We start from the raw sequence: 6,807 nt of genomic DNA on the forward strand, positions 1-6,807 counted from the left end.
CCAAGATTCGGTCGATCGATCGAATCTTACCAAAACCCGCAAACGTTCCTTCTCTATTAGTGCATGTCCAGTCTGGCGTTACTTCATCGGATAGCCACCGGACCACGGCAGCTTACGGGAACTTTCAAACGTTCAAAGTGGACGAATTTCAAACGCCTTAGTGCCCGACCAAACGGGTGAACGCTTTCTCGCTTGGACGCGATGAGAAATTTATCAAATCAGTTTGTACAACATTAATGTATGGTAAATTTATGCACATACATTGTCTAAATGGATCCTGGTGGAGGGTAAAGTGGAATATCCAAATCCTTCCACAGAGCCGTGTGTCTAGAAGCAGTGCGAGAAGCGTCACACGGTGTCGAGGTGATCCATAAAATGAACAGTGGTTTTATTTAATGGAAATTCATAAAATGTAGGCATTTCAATGTCGTCTAATTTCGATTTGTTCTTGCCGTTCTTCTATGAGTTATTTGCTGTTTACTCCTATTTTGTTATTTTATTAATAAACTGTTTGACGTCGAGTTCTGGATCTAATCTTAAATATTAAGATACAAAGTAAATTATTAAATTACCACTACCATATTTCCATCGGTTGAAACAACAGAACAGACGTGGTTCCGATCAGCTGCAAATCCCTTCTTTGCAAATTCCGTGAACCATTTCCTATTCAGCCAATGTCGAAATACAGACTCCAGCCGCTGTCCATCTATCTCGCCGCTCGTAGTCAACCACGAAAACAGTAGCAAAAGCTCAATCTCCGTCCATCCCATGCCCGTCGCTGCATCATGTCCGATCCACTTGATCGTCTGACCGAACCAATGATTTACATAAAATTGATTCCGATTAAATGACCGCGCGTCGTCGTCGTACTTTGGCCCCTAATGTTTTATTATAATAAACATCTTCGTGCCATGTTGAGCCCCCTTCCCCAATCAGGACGGGCGTATTTGGGCCCGTCCCCGGGACGATGTTCGCCGTTGTTCGCCGATCGCAATCGCCGATCCTTTGCCATTGACGTGTTTGCGTTTACGTTCGCCTTTGCGTTCGATCGCGTTTAACGGCGAACACGGACGAGACATAACTGCGGCCAAAAGCACCCGTTTGCAGATAAGCGGACTGTAAAATGGACAGGGTGGACTCTGAAAGACGCCACGCAAAGATGCGGCACTCGAACGCGCGGTCGCACGTTTCCGTGGCTCGAGCCGTCGGACGGACAGATTATGAATTGAAATGTGACAGTGCCACTTGTATTACGCCATGCCGGGACGTATTACGCGTACTTCAAGCGTGTTGTCAGCTGACCGATTCGGGCTTGGAAGGGCCCGCGAACGTCTTCCCGCACCCTTTGCATGTCATTCGCTAAAGGTGTTCGCTGCTGTTCGATTCTTGTGGTTCAATTTTGTGTATCCTTCTTCTCCCGCTACTCGCGACTCCAACCGGCTCCGAACCACCTTCTTTAATAGACCTTTTTCTCGGTCGATCACACTTTGTCGATCGTGCGCTCGGCTTGTGCGCTAATCACGATTTTGTAATTTGCAAACCCGGCAATTTTCGCTCCCTGCTGCCAACCATTGCACTGGATCCGGTGCAGCACGAAAATCAAACGTTCATGCAAATGCACTTTTTGCCTTGTTCGTCCCATGGTTGCGTACTGCTACCGGTACGCGGCTGGTCTTCCGCCGTGTATTGCAACGTTCTAAACCGATCGTTTATGCGCTGCTCGCTACACGTTACCCCTTCCGACGTGCAGTGCGTGCCACGATCGTGATGTGCCTCGAGCAAACCGGAGGTAGAACCCTTTTGGAAGTGGCCAACCGGCCCATGTGCACGAGCGAACGATTTAATATTGTTCACCCGGCCAGACGGGAAGATGTAGCAGGTTTTTTTTTTTGCAACAAACATATCATACTACCAAATGGAGCAAAATCACCAACAAACGCAAATTCGTCATTAACGTTCAGCACGTACCAGTGGTGAGCTGTTAGAATGGAAGTAAAAACAAAAAATACTCTTTCCGAATTGATCATTAGCGATACGAGAGGAAGCTCGTCATATTTCAACTTGGTCTTTCAGAGTATCCTTAAATGAATTATTTCTGCATTGCGTGTCCCGACTGCCGACTGCACCCGGAATGCATTGCAAAATAACCCAAATTTGCTGGCACAACTATGCGCTAATGAAAACGTTTTGAAGGATTCTCCTCCATTTTCTGTCACCCTTAGGCGAGGTTCATTATCATGTTTTGGTCGAAAACAATTGTTGCGTGAAAATGGCGTTTTATTCAGAATATTTTATGCTAGAGTTGGGCGAATGTAATTCAGTTTGAATCGTTATCTCTATTGAATGAATCTGAATGAATAAGTCATTCATACGAATCTTTAGGGAATAACGATGTAAATCAGGAGTCAATTCTCAAAAGAATCATGAAGCCTCTAGAATCTTGAATCCCTCAAAGTTCATACCAACAGATTCAAGACTCCTCACCAAAGATTCATAAAAATTATTCTTCTGAAAAGATTCACTAAGCACAAAACTTATTTATACATTGATATCATGTATTGATTTCTAAGCATTGCGGTTAGTCTTCGTATTTCTTACAAAATTTTCATTTTTCTAGAGCACTCAATTCACACCTTGTGAATTAAGGTTACAAATTTATCGATTAACCTCTCATGTTGCACCGGCCGATCGATCCAGTTCGGATCCCTGATCGCGTTCCAGGAAATCATCCATCTCATAGCACCTTTCTAATGGAAATTAAAACCCTCCCGTCTAATCCCCGTGGTGCTTATCTAACGGAACACAAACGCACTGAAATGATCGAGAAAATTCTAACAATACGAAAAAAAACTCCCAACGAAGGCCACCGCTCACTCTAAAGTGAAAACTCCGAAGGTGCAATTTAGGGACAGCATGCCTTCTCTATCAGCTTTTCTTTCTCGCTCCGCTCTGTTCCAGGTTAACCTTCCTCACCTGAAAAATCACCTGCTCCTTTACCGGGGATGACGGCAACGGTTTGCAGGTGGACATGATTAAGGATCAACCGTGTGGAGTACGGTTTTATAGTTCCTGCACTCACCGGGCTCCGGGAGAGCCTAATGATCGATCGAATCGTCCTGGTACGCGGCCGTATAAACCACGCGCACCACAATCTTCTTACGCGCGCAGCAATCATTAAATCATCTATTTATGGACACCACTGATGCTTTCGGCTGAAGGCACACTTTACGACGAGATGGTTCAAAAGTCGACGGGTGACCCACAAACAAAGCACTCATACACACACACGCATAAACTTACCACGTGCGTATTTGTTGGCTAGAGTACAACGCTGGCAACCTATTTGTCTGTTTGCTAATTGTTGCCGCACCATCAGCGGTGAACGTGGTGACTCTTTTTCCTTGGTGTACCGGAGGCATCTGTCCAATCATTCTTGTAATGAATGCTATAAAATATTTTATGCCACTACAAAACTATGCATTCACTTTGATGTATTTGCTGGTGGTGCCATGCGTAACAGTTTATTGTTTAAAATAATTATTCTTTGTTTACAGCCGGAGATCAGCTTGCAGGAGTACAAACTATAAATTGCATTGTGTAACTACGGTCGTACGGTACTTCAATTAGGCATGGAACTATAACCGATGGAGCAGAATACAACAATTAACTTTGCACTTTCAGTGCACAACGGTAGGTTTTCAATTTTAATTGTAAATTAATATTTCTTTCTCTAAAAGTATCGCGTCGTGACATGACCAAATTTGTATGAAGATATGTTGACAATTATTATAAACTTTGTTAAATGTATTGTCTATGAAACATTCAAAAATTTACAATACATTTTAATAATAAAAAATAATAAAATCGTCTATAAATAAACAAGAACGGTAGTGTTTTAATAACACGCCTTAACTGATCGCACTTACCTTACATCACCCTTAACCTGACAGCAAAACCGACAGCATTCCACCGGCTCCGGCAGCATCTGACGTTTCAAGTTTCGGTTTCTTCTATTACCCTGCCCAGCCCTCCTCACCCTGTCCGTCCGCCCGGGGGAGGAAAAATTCTTTCACAACCATCCAAAAACTCCCTTTTTCCGCTAATAATACCCTTACCGGCACGGGATTTGTTTCGAGCATTTGGTGAAGGACCCCCACATCACCACTAAATTCGTTCTCGAGATCGTCTCGTAACGCCCGCGAGCTGTGTGCGAACGGTTGAGATCACCACTCCCCACCGTTTCCCATTTTCGCATTTTTCTTAGGAAGTGTAAACGAGCCGCATGGATGCCGGCGTCTTAAACAAGCATTAAATCTCTCGGACTAAAGTCCGCTTCCGCCAGGGCTATAATCAACGCTCGAACGCCACCAGTTCGTGACTGGTGAACGGCAGCACAAGTTGGTAAACGAAAGTGTAACACGTGCTACCCGCGACCGACGCACCGCTTCTTCACTGTGGGTCTTCTTCGGTTGAGGAGGTTCGGTTTCCCTGCCGGTTTACCATACTGAAGTGATATTTAAATCTCATCCCCAGCGAACATCGATCCACATCGCACCAGATTATTACATCCCTGCCTGTCCGCTTTGCCGGATGTCCCTGAGCCGGTTTCTCCGTACAGTGGTTGAGTTGGGGAAAAAATTCCTAAAATCCTGCTACCCTTGGGCGCTACTTTACTCAGCGCCCCGGTCAGCAACGCTTCCCTGAAACCCTCGCATCGTGTGCTATATTACGTTTGAATTCCAACGAATTTCAAGCCTACCCCCCGGCGGCTAATTGTACTGCACGCCATGCAAACAGAAGGATGAACGCATTCCCCAGAACGCACAGACATATCTTTAGACGACCAATTGCCTCGAGCATCCCGACTAAGCCTACTCTGGCCGGTTGCGTGCCGTGTGGTCGTACATTCTTCTGCATTATTAGGTTAGTGTGTATGCAGCCTGCACAAAAAGGATACGATTGATCTGTGCCTAATCGCACAACATACCCATACCCACATTCGAATTGCAGTAGCTCCTTTCACTTTTATCCAGATCACAATCATAATCATCGATATGCTAGAATTAGCGATAATGATCTTTCTTTCACAAACTCGCCAACTATCGCCACCGCTAATCAAGCCACCGATTCGAATACGCCGGGCAGTGGGTAAATTGATACCCCAATCATAACCCGATCGAGCGTAAAGCATGGCGCGAAATTTGTCTAATACTTTAATACCATCTAATTCCTCCGATGCTGATTCCACCGCGGGCTTGAAGCGATACCCACAGCAGCAGTACATTGTACCACGCACACACCCATACAAAGCGTGCGTGTTTAGGAGACTTGTGCGCGCACGCAGGCAACGAACGGAAGGTGAAAATAAATCGTGAAATCGATACCTGTAATAATAAATTATAAATAATCATTCAATTTAATGATATTATTTATGAATACGGTATTGCTTCGCGTTACACAGCCCCGCGCTGGGTGCGCTTTCCTTCATCGCGTTGCCAAGACCCATTGCTCGTCTAGGAATGACTGAGCCGGTTTACCCCACGGTTCGAACACACAAATTGCTTTTATTATTTGCTACCAATTTCCTCGTCAGCTCCCGATGCTGTGTACTGGACGGTAAGTGATACTTCCAGTTGGGGAAGATAAAAACATGGCAACGCAGAAGCTGGTTTTTTATCTATATCGATTTTTTTCAATCGCTATTTGAGGAAGCTAATCTTTCGGGTAATCGAGCACGGCATGTGTGTCACTTGATACCGCAATAGAATAGGCTCATAAATTGTGCGCATTTGCTTCTGAAACGAAGCCAATACATTGTCTTTCAAAGCGGGGAAGATATTTGTACCATGTGCTACATATCTTACCGTTTGAAATATCGTCCCGTTAAGCCCATGCCCAGATCTACTTCTAACCTCCAGAGACTAATTGGTATCCTAGTGTTTATTCTTCTCAAAGATGGAATGGTAGGTTACGATTTAAATTAGACTTTATCGATGATCGATCGATCAACCCGGGGACAAGATGCTCGATTCGAGCGGTCAGTAAATTTCTAACCCCCTCGCACGAAAGCGTGCCACAACGACGCACGTGCTCGTGAAGAATTGTCCCCAACTTCTAAACTGAGGGGCCAAACATAGCAAACGCACCGGACATTATTTCACTCAAGCGCATCGAGATTGACAACCGACTAATTATGGGCATTAAACGACCCTGCCCATTGACAATCCAAACCTCACATCGGTGATTTATAAGAGATGCACTCACTCGATTCGACTGCTTGAGGACAGGGCAGGGAATGGACACTTTCATCACATGGCAACCGTGCGTGCACTATACGTTAATCGCAAAACGTTCAAATGTGTTTTACAACCCTTATGCGCTTTCGTTTGGTTTTACTTTTTTATCTCCCTGCTGACCGGCTGCGTTACGCAAATGCATCCACCGTGGGTACGCATCAACGATTTCAATCAAAATGCAGAGCACCAAAGGGTGCCGCCAAATGGAAACGATCCGACGTTAAAGAGTTGAAGAGCACACACACGCAACAAAAAATGGCTACAGCATGCTTAACTTCTCATCAGCCACCCAACCAAGGAACCAACCAAGGAAGGTACGCAAATAAACGCATTCGGGTGGAGGATATTACTGCAATGCCACTGCACTTAGAGCCTTCGTAAACACGCTGCCATACGGTTGGACCACCACTATCGAACACCGACATTACCCACCTGCACAAAACTAGGATCGTTGCAGAAGTTTTAAGGAGCAATAAGAATAAAAGCTTCACAGCCATCTATCGCCAACGAT

Source organism: Anopheles moucheti, chromosome 3, assembly GCF_943734755.1.
Source record: "Anopheles moucheti chromosome 3, idAnoMoucSN_F20_07, whole genome shotgun sequence".
Classification (NCBI taxonomy): domain Eukaryota; kingdom Metazoa; phylum Arthropoda; class Insecta; order Diptera; family Culicidae; genus Anopheles; species Anopheles moucheti.